General features: G+C 26.5%; 1 protein-coding gene across 9 annotated transcripts in view; it reads left to right on the top strand.

Moving 5' to 3' along the window:
• Nucleotides 1-27181, top strand: part of LOC107066761 (TWiK family of potassium channels protein 18) — a 269165-nt gene that overhangs the window by 129254 nt on the left and 112730 nt on the right. For 8 of the 9 annotated variants that reach the window (XM_089175081.1, XM_089175078.1, XM_089175076.1 and 5 more), the window contains one exon: nt 18856-18945. The exons of the other annotated variant lie outside the window; for it this stretch is intronic. The gene's annotated coding sequence lies outside the window, so the exon portion shown is untranslated. The remainder of the gene's footprint in view (nt 1-18855; nt 18946-27181) is intronic. 9 annotated transcript variants of the gene reach the window in all.

Genomic DNA, 27181 nt, shown 5'->3' with positions numbered 1-27181 from the left:
TATTACGATCCCTTGCTATAGTAGTAGACGCTCGTATATGTGTGTGTGTGTGTGTGTGTGTGTGAGAGAGAAAGAGAAAGAAAGAAAGATAGATAGAAAGTTGTTCCTTTGACACCCACAAGTGCTCTACGGAAAGCCAATTGCGATTCAATATCTTCCTTTTCCATCCTTTATTCTAGTACCAGCAATTTAAATCGTGTCAGATTCTTTCCATTTTCTGTTCTTTCTACGGTTTTACAATTTTTTTTTTTTTATATTTCATATTTTTCTTCTTTTGTATCTTTCATAAATAATTATACTTTGGTAGTAGTAATAATAATAATAATAAAATAATACACAAGATTTCAATTTCGAATCTTCATAGCAATGAATTTTTTTTTTATTATTAAGTTTGGAAAATATAGAATAATTTAGTAGAATGTAGTAAATATTATTAAAAATATGAATGATGTTTAATTAAATAATATATCTATATATATATTAACAGAATATAATTAACAGCCATAGCTATGCTAAGATCAAAAGATCTCGTTCGATCATTAAGGTTAAGCAGCATTGTGTGCACGATTAGTACTTGGATGGGTGACCCGCTTGGAACACCGTTACGCCGTTTTTTTAACACTTTTAATCCGTCTGCATGATCACTGGGTGGGATTTTTGAGTAACCCAGTTTGATTATGTTGCCGGTCCCAAGCCCGGATAAAGAATGGGAAGGTTGTGGAAAAAGTTAGGTTTTAGCCATCCTGCCCGATGTAAAAAAACCCTAAAACAGGCTCTCACAGAATCCGACGACACTCGCCTGACGAGTCGCGATGAGGAATCAGGACACCAAATATTAATATTAATAATATAGTTATATAGTCATTAAAATTTGTATAGTATATAAATAATAAATTAAAATATAACATATAATATTATAAATTAGTAATAAATAAAATAATAAAGTAATCATAAAGATTAAAACAATAATAATTAATAAAAACGACTGATCTTAACATAACCAACACCATAAACAATATTATAATACACACACTAAACTCATACACACAAAGTACACTTATAAGCTCTCATACACACATATTGCAAGAAACCATATACACTTCTATTACATAAAGTAATTTTAGTATATAGGAGAATATAGAGAGATAAAGCAGACGTTTTCCAACGATAGTTTCATGAGAGGAGTGGGATAGGGGTGGGGGAACATATGAGCTTCTATTCGGTTCGTAGGAAACACACTGTTGGTCATAAGAGCTTAGATTAATGAAGAGCACAAGGGGACAATAGATTGGGGGGATAAGGTGGTCCATATTTCATTGTATTCATGTTGTGTATACCTATATATATATATGTATACTACTCTTTGAAGGATCGTTCAGAAACACTAAGTGAATCATTCGAGTCTTAAGCGAATTGCGGTTTCAGAACGTTTTAGAATTAGGTTAACCTAGAAAAGACAAAACCATTTGCATTAGAAAGAGAAGAGAGAGAGTTAGGGATGAGGGTTGAAGGATTGGGGGATGGAATGAGTATGAGTTCTAAGTAAGAAAGAGAATCATTGGATTAACTATTTCCTTGTATCTATCTTAAGTTTAGTAATAGTGGTACTACAATTAGATGAATTGCTATGCGTAGGAGGAGAAGGAGGAGGAGGATAAGGAGGTGGAGGAAAAGGTCATGATAGTAAAGGGATCAGTATACACCTTAGAAGCTTCCTTATCCCTATGCTAATATTAGAACTGCAAACAGTTTGTCTATCTAACCCTTTACTAATAGAAGATCATGACCAACATCTCTACTATATCCCTCTTGATCTTATCTTAATAGTTTTATCTTTAATCTACCTATCTATCTTTCTATATCTATATATATATTAGTATAAGTGTTTTTATTCTGTCTTTGTTTTATTCATTTCACTTAACTTTCTAATCTTCTTTCATCACTTACTTTCTTAGTTCACAATGTTTTTCTCATTTATTTTGTATTTCTTTTTCTTTCTTTCTTTCTTTTTTTGTTTGACTATTGGTATCTTTCTTTATCTGTATACTTGTCTTTTTCTTGTACTCGTAGGAAAGCAAAGTCCATGCCAGTGGGTATAACTGAAGTTAAAGTGAGTCCCAAGCGTTTCTCTTGATCTTAAGTTCCGCAAAGTGAAATTTACAGTGTGCCCGATGGTTCGTACAACGTTGAGAGGTCATCCTGGGTGTTAGAATCTTCCTTAATATTCCTTTCAGTTCCCTAGTGTATACTACCACAATCTATAGCTTTTACTATTTCTTATACATTGATAAGATTTCTCTGAACTTAAATAAAAATCCTATTTAGTGGAAGATTAACCGACACAAAGTATGTGTATATATTTTTTTTAAATATTAATGATACAAACTTCATTTCTTTTTACATTTATATTCAGTAGTATAACTGTTAAGGAGTCAGACATATCCTTTATATCCTTTACACGTGATTATACAATGTTTCGTGTGTACTTTAAGTAGTATAAGATTATAATGATATAATGTAATAATGTAATATATCAATAAATGAAGAAATAATAAATGGAAATGCATTACTAAAATATATACCATTTTATTTTATAATAAATCTAATATAACAATGATAGAAACTTAATTCCTTGTAGTAAAGTCAGCTATCCATAAAATTGTCAGACAACAATTTATATATTTTTATATTTAAAATAACTATTATATATCTAATACTTAATAAAAGAATTTAAAATAATATAATAAATTTAAAATACCAATGATAAAAAGTAAATATCTTTTTCGATATTACCCACTAAGTAGTAAAACTCAAGCATTGAAAGTACGGTGAAACATTTTGAAATATAATTATCATACTATAGTAAATTCGTTGAGGATAATTTAACGAAAATTTTAATCGATTTACATAATTACACTCTTTCGTTAGTAGACCGTGGGGTCAGTCATTATCTTGGTCGTTCATCTAGGCATTAATTATACCAAAGGTGAAAGTTACTTCTCTCTCTCTCTCTCTCTCTCTCTCTCATACTCCTTGATGGTTCTGCAACGTCGTGCTTCTATTTAAACCACGGACTAATTCGCAAGTTAAACTCTCTCTTCCGGGATGATACCTACTGACAGTAGGATCCGCGAACCTGTACAACTGCAAAACCGGCCCCTGTTACATATGTAAACGCGTAATGACGTAAACAACTTTGTGAACCAACCCTACTACCACCAGAGTCACCTGGAAAGTCATCTACCTCCTTTACCCATCCTTTCCAGTTCCTCGCGTTCCCTTGACTTGAATCCTTCAGTCCTTCAACCAACCCATTTATTCTCACACTTACCAACCCACCCCCACGTTCCAAAAACCCTGAAACTTTTACGGTTCACTGGATTATATTGGGGATAGGGCTGACTTTAAATGAATTAATTGATTATCACGCAGTTGAGATCCAGCTCGTACATCGTTCTAGCAAAGTAGTCGGCACATTTTTTTTTTTTTTGTTAACACCTCGAACGAACATTCTAAAACCTTTACACCCTTTTAATCGCATCTATTTTATTCTTGGTAACACGATTTTTCTTTTTATTTGATTGAGTACAGTTAAATTTATTCTCTCATATTTTTTCATTGGATTTCGATTTGAATTATTTTCTTTCGCAGTAGTCAGACCACCATTACTACTTTACGTTTTCTACTGTAATAACAATAATAATTACCAATATTTACTGGTTGTAAAATTTTTACTTCCCTTTATTATTTTTTCTTTTTTTCTTTTTTGCAGTTTTTTTGTTTTTGAGGGAACTAGAGACAACTAGAAAAATTCAACGAACAAAACAAATCGATGAAGTCTTCGTACTCTTTAGTCAATGGCACATTTGCGCGAGACATTTTCCTTTACTCTTTTCCTCCATTTCCTTTTTCCTCATTTTTCTTTACATTCAAGTACTGTTCCATCTATTTCGTTCTTTTTATTTTATAGAAAGAACAAAACAAAATTATTGTACCTCGTGTTTTCTTTTTATTTTATTAATGTTTTTACTTTAGCGATTGTTTATTTTACTTTTTTAAATTTTTATTTGTTAACCAACTAACGATATTTTCGATAAGAAATTAATTTGATATCGCGTAGAGTAAAAAAAGGAAAGCTCTCATACCGTTGATAAGAACAATTTACATAGATTGTAAAGTTGGATGAAAAAAGAAAAGGTAAAGGTAGTAAAAAAGGAAAAAAAAGAAAAGAAAAGAGAAAAGTAGGAGGAGGAGGAGAAAAAAAGAGGCAAACGAGTGAACGTACGAAAGCAATGACACACAAGAGGGAAGAGACTTGGTAAGGAAAAAGATAGTAAGAGGATAAAAGAGAGAGAGAGAGAGAGAGAGAAGTTTTTTCTCGTTCAATCTACTCGAATGGAAACTGATATTCTATAAAGCGTTGCACAGATACACACGCTTTTGGTTCTTTGGAAGATACAACCGTAACGTAGTACGACGACAAAGGTACCAGGATTATATAGGATCAAGAAAAATAAAAAAGTATCATCTGCGATGATAAAAAGAAAAAAGAAAAGAGAAAAATACATAAATATAAGATATTCATTCATATTCATTGATAATATATATGATTATTCATTTATTTATTAATATTTATATTTTTTTTTAAACAAATTTGCATTATTTTTATTGATTATAGAGTTTTTTGTTTTATAAAAATATCATTTTAATTGAAATTGCATGTATTGAGTGATACTGTAAGTAGTACAAGTCAAAGATTCCTAGGACGATGAGACATAATAAAAATGATTATTCATTTATTTATTAATATTTATATTTTTTTTTAAACAAATTTGTATTATTTTTATTTATTATAAAGTTTTTTGTTTTATAAGAATATCATTTTAATTGAAATTGCATGCATTGAGTGATACTGTAAGTAGTACAAGTCAAAGATTTCTAGGACGTTCAGACATTTTATTATTGATTTTTTATTTAAAGAAATGTAGAGTGTTTAATCTATACCGAAATAGTTAGTGAAATGTATATTTTATTACATAATCTTTCTGTTACCTAACACTAATTACGAATTATATATTCTTTTTGTATGTATATACTTTCAGTAGTATAAGTCCATTACTCATTAGATGATCAAACAAATTATCTTATATTTAAACAAAAATTGTGTTTAGTGCAGATTTTAATAAAAAATCTACATACATTTTATTATACAATTTTGTTATTTTGTAAATAATATAAACCACATTCCCCTTTATTCTGTACATTAAGTAGTACAGTCAAATATATGATCAGGCATTTGTACCTTTCTTCTTTCTTATTCATTTCTTTATGTAAATTAATAATATTAATAACAAAATTTGCATAATTAATGAAAACAAGAAAAGATGAATGAGAATTAAATTATTAAATGCAATTGCATTTGGTTGTTCATTCAGAAATGAAAAAAAGAACAAAACTCTTATCATTGTTTTTATTTATTCGCATTTTTATTTTTTATTTTTCCTTTGTCAATTTATTTCATTTCTTTTTCTTTTTTCTTATATATTTGCATAGCTTCTATTTCTTTTCTATTTTTTTTTTTTTTAATTCTTCTTTTTATTTGCAACTCTTTGACGCTTTCGTTGGAACTTTTTTTACTCGTTGCAACATCCTTCGGCATCTAGTGGAATGTACCGAGATAGCTGGAGGATTACATGGAAGGTCCCTTTTTTCCATTTTATTCGAGAATGAGCCAACGTGACGAGAATAAATGACAGGACATACACACACACACACACACACACACACACACATATATATATATATACTACATACAGTAGTCCTTTACCTTTAGTCCTACCATTTTACCATCCAACCTTTTACAAAGTCCGAATTTATTCGTGGTACGATCTTGACCTAATCTTTTTTATTTTTTTGTTTTTCCTTTCTCTATCTTTCTTTCTTTATTTCTTTCTGCTTTTTCTTTTTTGCTTCACAAGAAATCTGTGTATTTTTCTTTAACTTCTAACACTCTCTCACTAAAACCATGAGTTTATTGACAGACTCTTTGCAGTATCCACTATCTTTTATATTTTTATTGTGTTTTTTATTCTTATAAATTAGAAATTAATGTTAAGGGTAATTCATTCATTGTTTTAAGTATAATCATCTTTAATTTGAATTTAAAAATATTTATTAGACCCTAATGTGTATTCTGATTATTATTTATATTTTTAATAGTATAAACTATATTTAAAAATCATGAAAAAAATTATTTAAATTATATATACATATTTTTTGTATAATGAAACATTATGAATAATATTTGCTTTATTATTTATTATTTTAAAATAATAAAATCAGCCATAAATTAATAATTTTCTTTAAATAGATTATGGGAATGTTTAAGGATTTAAAAATGCTAGGATATTTAATCCTATAAAGTAAAAAAAAAAAATAATATTCATACTAGCGTTTCCGATAATATCTCGATCGGCAAATTTAACATAAGAATTTTTCTACCCTTTACTTTCTCACCCCCAAACCCCACCGTATGATCTTATGAACTTGTCGACCCTCGTCACTTTCTTTCCCTTTTTTTTTTTTATTCTCTCATTCACTCTCTCATATACACACATACACAAACACACGTGCATACAGTTTTTGTTTCCTTTCTTTTTCTAAATTCTTCTTTTTTTTATTCTTTTTTTATTTTTTGCCATGCTTTCACTCGACATTTTCTTTCCACTACGAGGAAAAAAGCTGCTTTCTCGTTGGTGGCGGCTTGATCCGTATGCTTTCGAGCGGATTTATTCGATTCGGGATTCTCCATCCGACTATCAAGATAGATGGAAATGACTAGGACTATGGGGAATGATAAATGATGTCTGATATATATATATGTAGTATATACATTTATATACATATACATGTATAGTCAAGAAACGAAATGATCCTTTTTCTCCATGATATATCCAAACTCTGGAAAATATACACCATATCCCCCATAACCCCATATCTTATATCCCATTTGCAAGTCGTAGGAAATCTCCATAAACCTCATCTCGTGTTATTAATTTTTCTTCTTTTATTTTTTGTCTGCAATCTTGTTTTAACATTGTTTTATTTAATTAATGTAGAGTTTTATTCAAAGGTTCGTACGATAAATATTAGATTATTTATTTATTATAACAATCCTATGATCTAATATATATTTTGCTATTATTTTTATTATTTATTATTTTATTATTCTATTATTTAAATTATTGTAACTTTTACAATGATAATAAATTACATTATTTTATATTTATATTTATAATAATATATTATATAATAATATAATAATATATTTATATTAAAATATAAAATTAAATATTTAAATTATTAATTATTTAATATTTATATTTTTGTATAAAATATAATTATATACTATAGTAAAATTATATAAAATTATTCATTTAAATATATAAATATATATATATCTTATAATAATAAAATTAAATTAAATTTTAATATTAATAATAATAATAAAAAATAAAAAACAAAGTTACAAATTAAATTAAAAAATAACCCCCTATTTAAATATGTTGCATTTTTAATACTAACTTTTTAAAAATAAAATTTACTCTTAAAATATTATATACATATAAAATAAAATATTTATGGGGAATAATTTTTTTAAGAAATATTTATAAAAATATTGAAAAGATTGAAAAGATTGACAATGTTTTAAAACACCAATGATTATTTGGATTAACCAATGAAATGATAGTAACAGGATGGTTTGAGATCAAATACGAATGAAGATAAGGAAAATGGAGTTAGGGGGAAAGGGTTGTAATAGAAATGAGATAACCGAGTAGGTGTAGTTAAACTGACACTTACACCTCTCGATTCCTTTTAGTTTCAACGAAGGATCTTTGCCCTGTGACCGTACTTCCGGCCGCAAACAAGCCGTAACTACGTCCAACTACGATGACCAGTATTCTACGTTTCTAAAAGGGGATGTTCTAGTTCAATATGGCTGTCTGTTGAGAAATACAAAGTTGTTTGATTTTCAATATTTCATTTAAATTCAAAGTTAATTGAACTATTTTATTATTTATTGTTTTTTTATTGTTAAATCGATTCGTCATAATTCAATCAATCAAAGTTTCATTGAAATATAATCAAATTAATTTATCATTTAGTCAAATTAAATGATTAATATTCAAAATATATTTTATAAAAGGGTTTTTTTTCCTTTATTTCATTTTGTATTTTTATTTTGTTGTAAATTCTTTATTTATTTATATTTAAAATACTATTCAAATATAGTATAAAATTAACCAGTCAACTGTGGCGCCCTCATTTGAGAATGCATACCGTTTGGTGTCGCTACAATCGAGCAATGACGATTGTAATCTTCAATCTCAATTAACTGATTAAATTTCTGTGTAGCATTTATTCGTTTAAGGGTTTAAGTTACTTTTTAAAAATGGTTAATCATAATTATTAATTATTATAATATTTTTCATAATATTAAGTCAACTAGTTGATAATTGTTCTTAAAAATCGTCTTAACCTCTAAATGATAAATTAACTTTTTTTTCATTATGTTATTAACATAATACGTTTGTATGATTGTAAAAAATTTATTAAAAAAAAAAAAAAAAATCATGTTCAAATCATTTTTTAATATTTATCCTGTTGGATAAAAGATGATAGTTTTAGGTCAGGTTAAATATCGATGAAATGTTCAAGCTCGTTTGATGAACGTTTGAACGATTATTGATTATCGGAACGTATTCCCTTTGAAAGGGAAAGAGTCATCCATTCCTCTCACTACCCTATCCCTATATATATATATCTTACACACACATATATGTATATCTTGAATAAAGTATAATAGTAATAAACCAACCCCTGAAATAAAGTTCATTCTTGTAATAATAGCAATAAGGGGTATAAAATAGTAGATAAAAAAGCAACTCGACGTTTGATGATTGAAAGATTACAAGGTTTAGTAATAAAAAATAAAAAAGGGAAGAAGATAAAAAGAAAAAAAGAAAAAGTGTACGTATTCAAAGAATAGTAGTAGTAGGTACTGTTGAACGTTATAAAAGCCCTTTTTTTTCTCTCCCTTTTCTCCCCTTTTTTTTTTTCTTGCATACCCAAGTAATAGTAGAATTTAACGCTTACTCGAGCATTTTCAATCGTCGAATAGAAGACCAAGCACCACTTTGTACACTCCTCTTCATTTTCTTCTATATTAACATCCCTTATGTGTCTTTCACATTTCTTCCCTTCATTTCAATACCTTCAATTATTTTTTTTGTTTTGTTATCTTCTCTCTATCATCGTAGTCACACCTCTTACGTGGTCACAACGTCTAATTCAAAAAAAAACTTCCTAACTAATTTTTCTTTCTTTCTTTCTTTCTTTCTCTTTTTCTGTCAGTTTCATATTCTTTCTCTTTTACTCTAACATTTAACTTTAGGGTAATATTCTTTCTCTATATCTCTTTCATTTCATTTTTTTGTACTTTCTATTTCTCATTCGTTTTTCTATCCTTCATAGCAATTAGTATTCTCTGTACGTTCACGTCAATGAGTACTCAGTTTTACTCAGAAATATTTTCTCTCTCTCTCTCTCTCTCTCTCTCTCTCTCTTTCTCTTACTCTTCGAGTCTGGATGAAAATCTGGACGTTGTTACTAATCGCTGCTTCACGAAAGTTGCTAATGGATTCAAGGGTTACACTCTTATCTCTCTAGTACTTCTGCTACTCGACCTTGATATGAATATTAACTTCACAATGTCTCTCTCTCTCTCTCCTTCTCTCTTTCTCACACACATATATAATTATTTCATATAATCTTATATTATATTCTACATTGTGTGTGTTTATATTGTATATTTTATTTCATATTATTATTTTCAATACTTTTATTATTAATTTAAATTACATTATTTGTTGTTTGATAATTAGGTCAACTAACAAACCAGGTTTCATTATAAAAGGGCTATTTAATCCCTTTTTATGAAATACTATGAACTAGGTTTGACATAACTTTAATTATTAATTAAAAAATATACCAATTTGTTTTAACAATTTTATCTTAACCTTTGCTTACCACACTTGGTTTAAAGGACCCAGACCTTTTTTGCAACTTGAGTCATTTTTCTCAATTGTTCAACTTTGGTAATTTTTGAAACATATTTAAATGTAATTTAAACCTTTAAAACTTATATAGTCTTTTTAAGTAAGCATTAAAGAAGTCTCAAAAAAAATGTTGAAGTAAATCTATGCAATAGTTTCTTTTTTATAACAATTTTTCTCGGGTGTGGTAAGCGTGTTACTCCATGCAGGGTAGTAAGCAAAGATTAATAGTAATCATCAAAATGTTTAATATATTTTATATCACATATGCAATAATAATCCAAATAAATAAACTACAAATATTCTGATAAATTTGTAATAAAAGCAAACAAAATAACAGTTGATTTTATAAACAACTAAAACAACGAACCAAACATCGATTCCTATTTTCCAACTAGTGTCAGTTCTAACATACGTAACTTAGGGTTGGTCAGACTGGGCTAAATGCCAAGTCAAGTTTCTACTACCAATCGGAATAGTCCACTGATAGTAGTGTTGGTCGTTTACTACACTTGGTGTCTCGTTTCACCCATTCCATCAATCCATTCCATCTCATCCCATTACCTTTTGCTTCACTATTCCCCATTTCATTCTACCCCCCAACCCCTCTTTTCTCTCTTTCAACCATTTGCTACGAAAGTATCACCAGTTTCGTTGAAGTATCGTTAGCATCGTCACATCGAAGGCACGTTCAACCCATACCCTTAGGCTTACTTTTCTTTAAACCAACCCTCTACACGTTCTACACGTTTACTTTACTCTCTTAGGACAACACACACACACACTCATATACACATATAAATTTATACGTACAAATACATACAAATGGTTTCTTATTCTTCTTTTTGTTTTACGATTTCCACTAGCTTCTTACTTTCACGTAGTTGTCATCAAACGAAATCCAGTACTCAAAGAAACGATGAACCCCATTTGACGAGTCAAATTGTTCAATTGCAAATGTAGTCTTTTTTATTACTACCCCTTCAACCCCATTCCTTTTAACTCAAAACGTGCTTCGTGTGTTGTCAGATTTCAACCACTTTTATATATTCTTCGTTTATTCTTCTTTTTTTTTTTATCGTAGTATTAATCAAGGTTTTTAAATTGCAAATAAATATTTATGATATTAAATAAAATGATACGAATGTTTAAATAATTTTTCTCTTCGATTTGTTTCATGTAAAAAAAATAGAAAAATTATTTTAAAATTTTTAACTTGCATACTTTTCCGTCGAAAAGTTTTTTTCAATTTTTTGATATAAAATGATTTATAATATTATGTCGTTGAAATGTGGTTATTATTATTGTTATTATTCTATACATTGGCAGGGGTATGAATTTTTACACGTAAAATAATTCGATGGATATCAATTGATGCAAAAAATAAAATAAAATTATTTTAATTTCATAATCCATCTCTGAATTTTATTTCTTGTTTTTTTTTTTTTTGTATTATTTCGTTAACAATTTACATCGACGAATAAAATATTTCTTGGTAAATAATTTCGATGTTAAAATAAAATTCGATCTATCTCGATTTGTCTAGCGTGAAGATAAAAATAAAAATCAAAAATAAAATAAAATAAAATGAAATAAAATAAATAAAAAAGAAATGATTGCAAAGTATAGAAAATCGTGAAAAGTCTTCCATCGAAAAATCGATAATCAAATACGAAACGTTCAGCTCATATATTCTATATATATATACATAATAGAAAAAGAAGAAATAGTCGTGTCTATTCGTCGATTCTTATGCAGATCATCAAAAATAGGAAGCAGCGAACTTTCAACACGAGTTTGTTGAAAGAGGAAACGATCAAATTTTCCTAGGATTCTTTGCCTGTCCAAAAGTTTCTTCTCACTCTTCTTTTTCTATTTCTAGGTACGTTGAAAAGAAATTATTATTATTCGATGATAGAAACTAACAAAAAGAAATCATCACTAAGTTCATTCAAGAGTTCATTCGATCAATACACCTTCTACATACAAACATAACCTTAAAATTCGTCTATCAATCATTTTGAAGAAAATACGAAAACGAAATGAAGAAAATGGTGGTAGAATTTAAAACATTGAAGAATTTTTATTGACAGTAAATTGTTAAGTGATGTTTATAAATAATATTAATATTGTAGATATGAATACAAATTGTCTCTTTTGGTCATATGGAATGAAATTTGTAGGAGTGGTATCTGTTTCTGACGTTTCTCACGTTTCGAAAGACGTTGGAGAAACCGTGTGGAAGTAACGGCACGTAACAGTGCTATACTATTATCAATACGCAAGTGCTTTCGATGTTTCGAATAGAATAATTTGAATATCTCGAGAGAGAAACGTCAAAGTTTCCATATCTGAAATAAGATCTAAAACAATGTTGCAGACAATGTTGAATATAGTGAGCCATAGGAATTATATGCACCACGACAATAATTAATTTCAAACGATCAATATTTTCTCATAAATATATAATATTTATATAATTAGTATAATATATAATCTTCTAAATATATATATATATATAAATTACGTGTCACGTTGTTTATTTGCAATGGACTCCTAAAACTACTTAACCGATTTTAATCAAATTTTACACACTGTATGCAGTTTCATCTAACTTGAAAGATAGGATAGTTTATATTTCAATTTATAATCGTAATTATTTGTTTATTAATAAAGAGTCATGATTATCTCTGTTAGTTCGATAAGATTCTAACAGATGGTGGTATAAGGTAATTCGTTGACTTCTCTAATTCTCTAATACTAATTCTCATACAAAAAAAATATATATTAAGGTTACTCACCATCTTAATTGACATAACTTTGTTTTAGAAAGGAACATTATGTTGTCAGTTAAATATTATTTTATATAAATGTTTAAAAGTTGATTTTGCAAGTTTGTAAATTTTAATTGTATTAAAAATATATTTGAAACTTTGTAAAAACAACGAGTGTGACTCGTGGTCAAGAAATTAGATCACAAAACACTAAACACTAGTCTAACTCGTGGTCCAGTTATTTTCTATATTATTAAACTTCACTTATTTATAATGTTAAGTTAACAGGCCTTTAATTATCCATTAAAATAATTAAACAACCCTTATATTAATCACATCAATAAAAACAAAAATATACAATAATATAAACTATAGCACAAATTCTTGTTTATAATTTCCTTAAGTAATTGTAAATTAACCAAATAATACAAAAAGAGGATTAATTTGACATGTCTAATAATTAATATACAAATTACTTAGAAATGGAACCTAACAAGGATTGTAAATAATTACTTATTGTATTGGATGGTATTGAAGTAAAGACAAACTTTCAAACTATGAATCCCATGTCTCTTTACTGATTGTCCATCGAATGTGTATCTCCAACTGATCTTTGAAACAGAAAGACAGAGAACAGAGACAGAGAAAATTGAAGGGAATGGGATGCAAAAGGGGAATAGAGAAAACAATATTGAAACAGAGTGAAATCCTCTCTTCCCGTTTCTAACATCAAGTTGACAGGAGAATTCTAAGTCTGTAGAAAGGTTAGTAGAGTCTGTACTAATTGTTCTCAAGCAAAACTTCCTTAATTATCCAACTGTTGTGGAAATAATTTGAGCGATTCGAAGCATGGTTTACATTTGTACTATAGATCCTACCCATGACAAACAAACCTTAACTCTAACTATCTTTCTCTCTCTCTCTCTCTCTCTCTCTCTCTCTTTTATGTTTGTCATTACGTTTTCAGAATTTAGAATGTTATGGGAAATATAATAAAATTGATTTATATTATATTTTTCTTTGATAATTTTGTACTTAGTTTATGCATTACTATGAAGATATAAAAAAAAACATATGAATGCATTTAATAAAATCATGGTTACCTTAACAATTTTTGTAGACCTACACTCATGTAAGAAAGTATTTATTAAGTAATTTATGTACCACTTTATGGGTGTAATAGTGTTGTAGAATATTTATAAAAAAACAATATATTATATAATATAATTTTTAATATAATTATTATAATAATTACATATGATATATAATTTAACTTATAATATAATATAAAATATAATTTATAATTTAATATATAATATAATATATAATATAATTTATAATATAATTATTATATATAATTACTATAATTTAATTAAATTTATATATTATAATATATAAAAATATATTGTAAATATATTATATTTTTTTATATTATATAATAGTTATGATAAAATTATTTATTATAACAAATAATAAACATATTTAGGTATTAATTAATAATTAGGTGAACCACCCCGTGTAATATTAAATAGTTTATTTAAATTAATTTTTTTTCAAATATAGTCCACAATTTTATTCCTTTTTTTTTTATAGATTTTTTATGATATTTCTTAAAATTGTTCGTAAATTATTAAATAAATTTCATAACTCTAATTATTTACCCTTTTAATAACACGTGATTTTCTTATTCTTCTTAATAACAATTTTATTTAAATTTATTTCTAATATTTTTGTTGTTGTTGTTGTTGTTCTAACTTTGATTTGTTTATAGAAGAGATTGAGAAAATGTTGTTGTTAAATTTAAACTCTGGGGTTACTTCGTAAAACGGGAATTTACGTATACACTGTGGAATTGAAATAGACATCGTTTTATTTTCTATTATCCCCCAAAGTGGGGATATTTATTTTTTGGTTTTTGTTGACGATATAAAAAATGGGATTCTACTTTGTCTCTTGACAGTTAGTTCTACGAAAAAGCTTGCGGAGATTTATTCTTTTTCCATTATTCTTTCATCCATCTGTCATCTTTCTGAAACATACCTTATCCGTTTCAATTAAAGTTGGATTATCAACTTGTGAGAATTAAATTCTATAATATTGTTTTACCCTAATTTTCTTTCTCGTATAAGAATAAAAAATTTATTTTATCGTTTTACAGTTTATTTTCATTGAAAATAGAACAAACTTTGATTTTCTTCTTTTTTTTTTTTTTTCTAAAATTTTTTGTATAGGAACAAATAAAACAAACAATAAATAAAAATAAAATGCAATAATTCAATTATCCTATTATTAATTTTATTTCAATTAAATTTTTTTTTATTTAAACAAAACATTTATTCATTCTTCTTTGATCATTTTAACGTGTTAGGTAGTAAAATAAAATTTTAAAAATTAAAAAGAATGGAAAATGAAAGGAATTCATGTTGGTTTTTATAATATATAGTAGTATGAAAATATAAATTCAACTTTCTACTTCTTTTTCCATTGGACTCGTCCCGTGAGATTACGCGATAGGTTGAAACCTTTATCTTCGATAAATTTTGATTTAAAAAATTTGTTTTTCTCCCTGTTTCTGAAAATAAAATACGTAAGAAGAAGTTTCGTTTCACCCCTGACACTTTTTCTTTTTTCTTTTCCTTTTAGCATTTTACACGAACGAAAGATAAAAATATTGTAATAGTACAGACATTTATATGGTATATGTCTATATATATATATATATTGTGTGTGTGTGTGTGTGTATCGTTTTTAAAAGTCGTGAATTTTTAGAAGGTAAAGTAAAAAGAAAAGAAAAAAAGAAAAGAAAAAAGAACGATAAATAAATATTCTAAATAGATCCCTTTTGAATAAAAATCATAGTTTTTTTTTATATATATTTGTCTTTCACCATTCTTATTCAGGAAAGTCTCACCCTACGATAAGAAGAAAAAGAAAAAAAAAAATAATAAAAAGAAAGAAAAAAAATCTTACAAAGAAATTCGTCTCGAGATAGAAAAGGGGAAGATAATGGAATTCGATAAAAAGATTGTGTTCGATAATAAAAATGAATAAAAGATATAATTATAAATAAATTAAATATATATATATATATATATAATAAATAATTATGCATTGATATACTTAACACAATATTATTAATAACAATAATAATATGTTTGATAAAAAATGAATAGAAAATATAATTCATAAATAAATTGAATATATAAAATAAAAATGACTATTGAACAAGATAAAATAAATAAATAATTATTACAAATATAATTAACAAACTAATAGTAATAATAATAAAACGTTGGATAAAAAAAAAATGAATGAAAAATAAAATTATAAATAAATGAGAAATATATCAAATAAATAATTATATAGAACAAAATAAAATATTGGGTGGTTCGAAAAGTCGTTTCATTTTTATTTTGTAAAAATGAAGATAAGTTTTGTTTCGATGTTAAACCTAAACCTTTCAAGTGGTCATAAATAGTTGAATTCGATAAATTTAAACTCTCATCGATTTCATGTGTTACTATTTGTCGGTTTGCATCAACTAATGTCATTATTGGGTCAGCAAAAAACGAAACGACTCTCCGAACAACCTAATAAATATTAAATATAAATATAATTAATATTATACACAAAATAATAATAATAATAATAATAATAATAATAATAATAATAATAATAAATTCTAAACTATAATGTTATTAAATAAATTAGAACAAAAATTATATTCCATAATATGCCACACACACACACACAAAATCTTTGCACAAATGTGACTCTGTAACTCCTAAAAAAAAATATAAAAAAAACAATTTATCATAGTTCACATTTTCAACTACCACTAAAAATAAAAATAAAAATAAAAAAATGAAACCAACACAAAAAGAAATAGGAATACTGAAAAAATTAAATATACAAAAATACAAAAATACAAAAAGAAAAATATAAAAAGTTAAAAAAAAAACGAAGTATATATATACATATATATTGAAGTATAAAAATCCATACGTTGTGTATTCTTGACTTTAGTTGCACTATGCAGATGGATAAAAGTGCATTCATGGTCATATTATTAAATTCTTATCGTTTCACTTCAACGATTTGAAGCTCATCGGTATTTCTCTCTCTCTCTCTCTCTTTCTCTTTCTCTTTCTCTCTCTTTCATTCTATCTGGAAGATGTGGATGGAAATAAGAGAAATGGTAGACAAGCATACATAAAAGAAAAGAAAAGAAAAGAAAAGAAAGAGAGAGATAGATAGATAGAAAATTTCACATTCTATATATATATATATATATCTGTCTGTCTCTCTCTCTCTTTCTCTTTTTAACTCAGTCTTTCTCTCTCTCTTTCATTCTTTGACTTTCTATGTATTTTTCCTCCCCAATCCTTTTCTCCCACCCTTTTCAACTATTTCTCTAGGTTTCCTTCCAAATATCGTGAAACTCCTTCTGGTACCTTCTTCTTCGAAACGTTTCTTCCTTTTTCTTTTCCCACACACACAAATGTATATCTATATATATATAGATATATATGATTTTCTTTCTTTCTTTCTTTCTTTCTTTCTTTCTTTCTTTCATTCTTTCTTTTCTCTACTTTCTTTTTTTTTTTCTTTTACCTTTCTTTTTCGGTTGCCTCCTTTCTTCAAGGTTTTCCTCAAACGACAGCGTCACGGAGTTATTGCCGACGTTTTTATTGCACAAGTTATTGCGTATATCAGTACCTTACTTCGGCGGCCAACAAAAATTCCTCTTGTTATTTTGAAGAAAGATATATATATATATATATATAGGTATAGGTATAGGTTAGATACATTGAAGAATGTTTCTCAGATAACGCTAGATTTTTCGCAAAATATATTTTTGAATATTCCCCTTTACTATAAAATGAAAGAGAGAGAGAGAGAGAGAGAGAGAGAGAGAGAGAGAGAGAAAGGGGTAAGGGAAAGATGAATATTCTTTTAAATTTTCTTTCTTATATTTTTTGAATCATATCATTCATATTTTGAAACGTCAAATATACGACGTAACTGTAAACTGTTAGTTTATATGTTCATTATTTTATTTTTATTCGTAATAGTAATTTTTTCTTTGACTAGAATTTTGTATATATGAAACGTTTTATAGTTAAACATAATTGTTTAAATAGATTTGTTTCATTTGGTATTTTTTCATATATATTATTATATTTTTGATATTGAGAATTATAACCTCAAATGTGCATAGTGATAATGCCTTATTTGTATCTCAAATTAAATTTTTAAGGTTAACATTATAACATTAATGAAATCTATGATATTTTTAAATATAGGATTAATAAAATAATAAAAAACAATATTATAATCATTATTATTTAGAATTATAACCTCAAATGTGTGTGTACAAAGTTATAGTGTCTAATTTGTATTCCAAATGAATATTGTAAGGTTAGCATTATTCTAAAACTGAGATCTATGATATTTTTAAATATAAAATAATTAAATTATCAATAAACAATATTACAATTATTTTTATTTAGAATTGTAGCCCTAAATGCAAAGTTTTGGTCCTAAATTTTAATTCGAGATAAATTTTTTGAGGTTTACATTATCCCATTAATGAAATCTATTATATTTTTAAATACAAAATTAATATAATAATAAAAAACAATATTAAAATCATTATTATTTAGAATTGTAACCCCAAATGCAAAGTTTTGGTCCTAAATTTTAATTCGAGATCAATTTTTTGAGGTTAACATATCCCAAAAATGAAATCTATGATACTTTTAAATATAAAATTAATAAAATAATAAAAAAAAAACAATATTATAATCCATATAATTTATAATTAAAACCCATATAGATATTATTGATACAAATTTTAATTAGATAACATTACAATAAGATTCTTAATTGCAATAAAATCTTAAAGGTTATAAATTTTTTCAACTTTCAAACTAAATTAAAACTGAAATGTTTTGTTACAGATTTTAATGGTGTCCACATGGTGGAATTAAATCTATCAGAATATAAAAAAAAAAAAAAGATCATCAATCAAGATCAACCATAAAATTAACGTAAGTAATTAAAATTCATTTAAAAATTGTATACTTAAATATAATAAATATATTGTATAACCTATAAAAGAAAGGAAAAGAAAAGTTTTTTTTTTTTTTATTGAAGTTAGTTAACTTATAAAAGATAAAAAGAAAGAAGAAAAAAAAATTGTCGAAAGATAGATCGTATGAAACAGCTCGGTTGGATCCTTTATCGTCGGAAGAAACAAAAGAAGGGATTCGACCTCGATCGGAAAAGTAAATCGAAGCGTGAATCGTACGCTTCGTTGAGCGTAATAAATCCCCCTGGTCTTTAACGATGGTGGCCTAGTCGTCGCATAGATATGTCTTTCTTTTCTTTTTCATTATATATATATATATATTTTTTTTTCTTTCATATTTTTTTTTTTTTTTTTTTTCTATATAAACCACCCGGCCATCGAATTCTTTAAGATTGTGAACGATACTTCGAAGAAAATTATTATACTCAACCATCTTTTATATTCTTGGACGTTCTCGATTTTTTTTTTTTATTTTTCAATCTACATCACAAATTTATTTCTAATTTTTTTTTTTTTTATTTAACAAAAGAACTTATGTGAAAAATAATGGAAGATATAAATATGTGTGTGTAATTGTAATAATATTTGGTATAGTTTGACGATTTGTGTGGAAATTGATATGTGAGTTGAGAAATAGAATTTTTTATTAAATAAAAATTGTTTTAATTATTTATAGAAATATTATTTGACTTATTGGGAATATAAAATTTGTAATAAGGACTGTAGAAAAAATTGATTACTTGTTTGTAAACTGTATTGTTCATTTTTAAATACTTATGTCATTACATTTACGTAAATTAATTTTTGTGTCAAAAGATTAATGTAAAATAATTTCAAAACTTCGAATAAAAATTAAATAATAATTACTAATATCAAATATGCTTAATATATAATAATAATTATATTATAATTATTAAATAATTATATAAAATAATATTATATAAATAATTATGTATATATAGTATATAAAATTATATATATTATTTAATAATGTATTTTAATAATATTAAGCATATTTGATATTTGAATATAAATTGCATTAGTATATAAATTAATAAAAAGAATTTCGTATTAATAAAAAAATATTATTTGATTTTCTGGGAATATAAAATTTGCATACAAGACTGTAAAACATTGTTTTTTGTAAACTATATCAATCATTTTTGTAAATATTTATACGCTAACAAAAATAACTTGAATTTATTTTCGTAGAAAAAGTTTGTCACGAAATTTTGTGAATAATTATACGAGTATCAATCAAATTTTCTATTTGTCTCTCAATTCATTCAAAAAAAAAAAAAAAAAAAGAAATAGAAGAAAGAATATTAAAAAACACGACAAAAAAAATCATACAATATTTTCAAGCTTGTTCTATTTTTCTCGATATCTTTTCTCTCAGAATTCTTTCTTCCGCAAGAAGAGAAATATAGATCGTATGAAGTATGTATTGTTAGTTGAAGAAGAAAAAAAAAAGAAAGAAAAGCAAAAGAGAAAGAGAGAAAGAGAGAGAGAGAGAGAGAGAAAGAGAGTGAAATTCGATTTGAATAGGCATATAATAAGTACTTGAAACTGATGTCGACGAGAGGGTTGTTTTCTTTCTCTTTTTGACAGCCGACAAGAATAGTATTGATTCTCTCAACGATGAGCATATCGTTTCACCCTCAAATAGAGATACTCTTCTCTTTTTATATTTATTTTTTTTTCATCCTTTCTATTCCTTCCTTTACAAAATTTACTTCTCTCTCATCATTTTTTTTTTTTAATTTCTTTTTGTATAATCAAGAACACACTTTTTATATTTAGTGTAACACATACAGCTAAATTTTTGGTGTAATCAAATACTATTAGACATTGGTATTTAATTATGCATAAAATATAAACATATATATATGAAATAATACATATACAATATATTTAATTATTATAAATAAATAGATCATAGAATTCAAGAGAAAAATTTAGAAAATAATTAGAATCTATTAGAACTTAGTATTAATTATGATAAGACGTATTATAAAAGTAAGTAAAATGTGTTGAAAATAATCGTTTAATGAGAATGACGAGAGTAGAGATTGTAAGGAAGCCGATAATCCTCTTTATGATTCACAAGGGAGTATTAGAGGGTTAGATGAAGCAGGGTTAGGTGCATAGGTCGTAAAAGGGTCTAGACTTAGAGAGAGCTAGGAAGAGACGCAACCCAGACACTCATTACTCTTCCTTCGAGTCACGTTAGAATATTTGAATATGCTCGGCTTATCCTACGGTTTTCCTTCTTCTTTCCAACCCCACCCCCACCCCTACTATTTTTCTTCTGCTTCTTCTTCTCCTTCTTCTTCTTCTTCTTCTTCTTTAGCGATGTGAAAAAGTGGGTGGGGTTAAGAGAACAACTCGTGGAGAAGGCGTAAAGAGTAGACAGATTTATGACAAACGATTTGTCTAAGAAAACTTCCTTTCTTATATATTTTTTTTTTGTTCCTTTTCTACCATTACTTTCTCTTATTTTACAATTTTATTAATATCTTTTATATTTGATCTTTATTTGTATTTTTTACCATTTCAAAAATTTAATTGAAACTTGTTCAATACACGATACAATAAAAGTTATCTATTTATTTATTTTTAATATTTTTCTTTTATTGTTAATTTAAAAAGTTTAATATATTTTTATTTTATTTTATTTAATTAAAAAATAAATTTAATTTGAAAATATAAAAATGGTAGTTAAAGTAAATTTTATTCTAACAAATATTATTCACTTTATTTCTTAAATAGTGTAAATCAAGTAGTAAGAATACGTTATATGGTCAGACATTTGAAAGTATTACAAAAAAATTTCTTATATGATCAGACATTTATGTCATTTCTTTTATCGTTTTTTATTATTCATATTTTTCCTAAACATTGTTCTTTTATAAATGTTTAAGTATAACCAATTTCTTTTGTAAATCAATAGTTCAGTAAATCAGCAAATTCCTTTCTGTTTCGTGACTCATAATCCAGAGGTAAATACAGATCAGGTTGTACAGGAAATTGTGCTTCGCTCAGCAGACAGGTGTTTCCTGTTCGTACTCCTCGTATCTCTAGTGACCACTAATTTCATACACGACGTTGATATATCTAATTAACCTAATCTCGAGTATACGATCATTAGATTCTTCAAACTATTGCAATATAATTTAATTAATTTCATAATTAATTGTATATCTTGTTAAAAATTAAAAATAAATTTTGTTTTATTTATTATTTGTAATCTTGAATAATCATTCATAATCTTTTAAACAATTAATTTGAATCATGGAACGAATAAAAGATTATCGAACGATAGTAGGGACCATGATGATGATAATGATAATGATAATGATAATGATAATGATGATAGACGAAGGGAGAAAGAAGGGTATAAGTATCTCATTATAATTTTAACGATATGCGAAGACGGTGTTAAGCGACTCTAATTAAGTGAAATCGAGCATAGTAAGGGCACATTGCTGTACCTTAAATTAAATGCTTTCTAACGATGGATCTATCTTCCAACAGAGATGAACAATCCTTGTAATAAAACTAAAAATAATTACTGAAAAAATATTCCGTATGTTTTAAAATAAATATGGTTATTAATCTAATTTTGTTTCTTTTTTTCTATTGGCAAAGATTATTTATAACAACGGTTATTTAGAAACATTTTTATAAACGATTTTTATGAATGAAACACGTCGTATCTCACATAAATGGGGAATCCCTCTTTACGTACTGCATAATATCCCTAGTTCAAAAGCGCCATCTACATTGCATTGATCCATCGATTGGCGCCAAATTGAACGAAACAAATGTACTTTAACGATAATTAAATTTACAAAAAAAAAAAAAGAATTCTTTTTTAAACGTTTGATCGAACCTTTTCATTTTCTTTTCTTCTTTTCTTTCTTATAAAAATAAATTGAAACAACGAAGAAACGTCTAATGTACAAAACACAATATATACAAATTCTAATTGATGAGGATTTCCCCCATTGTTCTCGTTTATGGGGTTTAATTATTCACGATGGATATTATTTCAATGTACGTTTGCAAATTTTCACGGGGTATTAGAAGCGATTACTAATGACGGTTGTGCGTTTTAGCGGTTGGTATAGCTATAATACAGCCAATCAAGATGAAAGTGCATACACTATGTATTATCTTGTTCAAAGTTAACCGACTGGTTCATTCGGTGTAATTACCTATAGGAAATCTCTATCTATCTCTTCACATAAATTATTAATTAAAATCATTTTACAAACACTAATAACACTATACCACTATACCCACTCAGCATTTGATGATGATGATGATGATAGAAACTTAGTTCATTAAATAAAAATAATTCAATGGAATTCAATTAGAAATACTAATTGTAAGATATAATAATAATAATAATATTATTATAAACAAAGTTTCTCAAATTATTTAATTGACTATATTAAGACGTTTCTATAAATTACTCTACAAACTATGTTTCCAAACATACTACGTTGAAATTCCTTTAATGTATATCCACTGCTTTCCATTAACGCGTTCAAAACTATGCACCCGCGTTATCTGGATCCTGTATAGATATGTTTTTACCTTGTAGTTTAACAATATATATATACAGTCAGATGAAATACATCTAGACGTCACGTTTACTATTATTGTCTTACAAAAGTTATTCCAATACATTAAACTTTCTAACTAAATGCATAACACATAATTAATAAAGAAATTTTAAATACGAATTATCATTAAAAGCATATCTTTACTCATAAACAATCAGTTAAGTAGAACAAAATTTCAATTAAATATTAACAAATACATGTTTATCATTATCATCCAGTTAAATAAATAAAATTAGCCAATGAAATCATGAAACATAAAACATCTGATAATTGTAAATAAAAGTATTCAATGTAATCACACATTTCATTCTTAAATGACTAAACATATGCTACTAATTACTTCTAATATGTGTAGGTGTATGTACAAGTGTAGGTTGAAATTGTAGATAGGGCAAATGTCGTGAAGGGTCTCTCTCACCTCTAGCATTATATAGAAGATTATCGTACTTCAAATATTTCCGATAAGTCGGTAGCACTTGGTAGTACCCTTTGTGCATGGCTAAGTAGTTATAATTCAGCCTACGAGCAGAAGTACATCACTCGGCAATATCCTAGGTAATAAATTAAATCAGAGAAGATAATCCAGCTGAGTCTATCTCATTCTCACTCTAACACTCACTCATTCTAACAGTTCAGTGTCTCTCTGTTCCAGGAGGTATCTATAAGGCCTTGGTCCGTAGCCAATGTCATAATGGAAGCGTGTAGTATCATCTAGGCAGAGTAGTAACACCTATGAGTAATCTGCTTTATACCAGAACCCCTTTCAGAGACTGCATTTCGATCCCTTTGTCATTATTCTAACCTGACTTTATCTATCTATTTTTTTATTCTTTTTCTCTTTTGGTTTCCTCTTCCTTTTTTTGGGTTCATTTCATTTTTCATAGTTAGTTATTTGTATTGATTGACTCTATTACAATTGATGTTAACCAACTAAAGTTGTATTTGAGTTTTAGATATTAAGGTTTAATGAAAAATATCTGCTTAGTTTGTTTTAATTTGGTTACTTAGTAGATACCCTTTCTAAAAACTGCAATTTGATCTCTTTGTGATTATTCTAACTTAACTTTATCTTTCTATCTTTTCCTTATTCTTTTTTTCTTTTGGTATCTTGTTCGTTCTTTTTGGTTCATTTTATTTTTCTTGTATCAATTAACTTTACTACAGTTGTAGGTAACCAACTAAGTTTGTATTTTGGTTTTAGATATCAGTGTTTAATGAAAAGTATCTACATAGTTGATTTTAAGTTGGTTACTTGGTAGATAGTCTTTATGATAGCTTAAATAACAAATATTAATATTTCTTGTATCCTAAGTATGTAATAATTTAAAAATGTATCCTAAAACAACTTATATATCTCATATTTCTAAGAATAATTGTTAACAATAAAGAAATATTTATCCCAATAATAATAAACTATGTATAAGATTGTTTAATAAGCGGTTTCATAAAATACAATGAGTACAAGTAAAACAATAAATTAATTAGATTCATTCCATAGGGAACTAAATGAAATATTTGAGTACACGTAGGATTAGAGATAGTATTAGAATAATTTGTTATATTTAGAGATAGAATTAGATAACCAGTAAAACTGAGTTTTACTATTTGTCCTATTTCTTACAATTTCACATTTTTTCTTTCCTCCTACTTTCAATTTGTTTGTTCGTAATTGTTTTTGTTTCCTTTTTTTTAAATCTTCTTTCTAGTTCGTTTATGTTGAAGCTCATATGTACGATTGCAACATATATTTCAGTGTAAGAACAGACCTCTCGTATTTTCTCGTATCTTTCTGCGCATTACTTTTTTTTCCTGTATTTTGTTTTTTTTATTTTTTTTTATTTTCTAAAACATCACGAGTGAATATACGCGTTTACAGATGAATTTCCGTGTACACGTCGGATGAAGGATTTCAACGTTAGTTTCATCTCTCTCTCTCTCTCTCTCTCTCTCATTCCCTCTAGCAATGCAATTTCTGTCCTTGTTCCACTAGAGTAAAGAGAATACATTACGTAGGCATCAAGCGTGTTCTCTGGGTATACGTGTTTAGGCAAAGCTGGAGTAACACTGATTAGGAAAATTTACGGAAAATGCTTTCAGTCAAAACTAATTAAATCTTGGTAATCCTCATCTACGTTTGGATTTTAGAAGATAAGATCGTACGTGGTTGTGTGTTTGGATTTAAGATCACAAGCTTTTGTGATTAAATCTTTTCTTCTTCTTCTTCTTCTTTTTCTTCTTCACAATTTTATCGTGAATTTGGTAATAATTTTTTGTACAATTATTATGATTAATATTAATAAATAGTTTTAAAAATTAATTTTATCAATTTTTTAAATAAGGAAATATTATTTGAAATAGAAATGAATTTAAGTGTGCACCGAAAATGGAACACATGGCTAGGAATGCATTGGAGATATTAATACTAACAAAATTTTTAATATACATATGTGTGTGTGTGTGTGTGTGTAGAATGAACGTGATTCGATTTTTCGTATAATGTCACCAAATTCAATTTAAATTTTTCTGTGGAATTGACGCATCAGTAGAAATAAGCGTACATTGGTACCAATATGTTTTTTTTTTTATATACAAAACTACACTCTCTCAATATATACACGTACATATAAATGTATATATATTATTCCTATGTAAGTAAATAAATGTTATTTCGTATTACATCGATTCTCGTTTCAACGTCAACGTCAAATATATATTTTTCTTAGATAAGGTTGAATTTATCGAACGTTTAGTGAAAATTGGCAAAACATTCTTGACTGAAACGTTATTAAAATTACTGGATTATGGAAATCGGTGGATGGCTTATTAACAAATATTCCAAAATGTCATTTTGGAAACATATCAAATATGATTTCAACAAACGTTGTTCGTCTTTTGATCGTTTAATTAATAAAATTATAATTTCACGTAGAAATTCGTTTTCAACGTTTGTAGCCTGTTAAACCTGGTAAAAATATTAATAAAAATAAATATGAAAATAGAATCAATGTTGCAATGAATGTTTGTTTTTATACAATAAAATTCTATTTCAAATTTTTGTTAAATCTATCAGCGTGTCAGAAGAAATAAACGAACATTGATTTCTTTTTTTTATAAACAAAACTACTCTCTCATACATACACATATATATATATATATATATATATATATATATGTTTGATATATGTGAATAAATAATACTTTGTATTACAAATTTCGTTTCAACGTCAACTGCAACCTGTAATTTATTTTGTTCACATGCATTACGCTTATTGAACATTTAATCAAAATTAAAAGAACACATCTTGTTTTGACTAAAACATATGTTTAAAAAGAAAAATATAAAAACAAATTTGCATAAAATCAAATCAATGCGATATGATTTTATTTTGTGAATCATACAATTAAATTTCATTGAAGTTTTTCATTAGAATCATCGTTCCAGAAGAAATAGACGAACATTGATTTCTTTTTTATATACGAAACTACTACTATCTCAATATACACACATATAAATACAGACACACACACACACACACACATATATATAGTTTGATGTATGTA

This window comes from Polistes dominula, unplaced genomic scaffold, assembly GCF_049000335.1.
Source record: "Polistes dominula isolate Pdom_NZ unplaced genomic scaffold, Pdom_raw_medaka contig_78, whole genome shotgun sequence".
Classification (NCBI taxonomy): domain Eukaryota; kingdom Metazoa; phylum Arthropoda; class Insecta; order Hymenoptera; family Vespidae; genus Polistes; species Polistes dominula.
The sequence above is the reverse complement of the archived record's forward strand: the minus strand, read 5'-3'. Positions and strand labels throughout refer to the sequence as shown.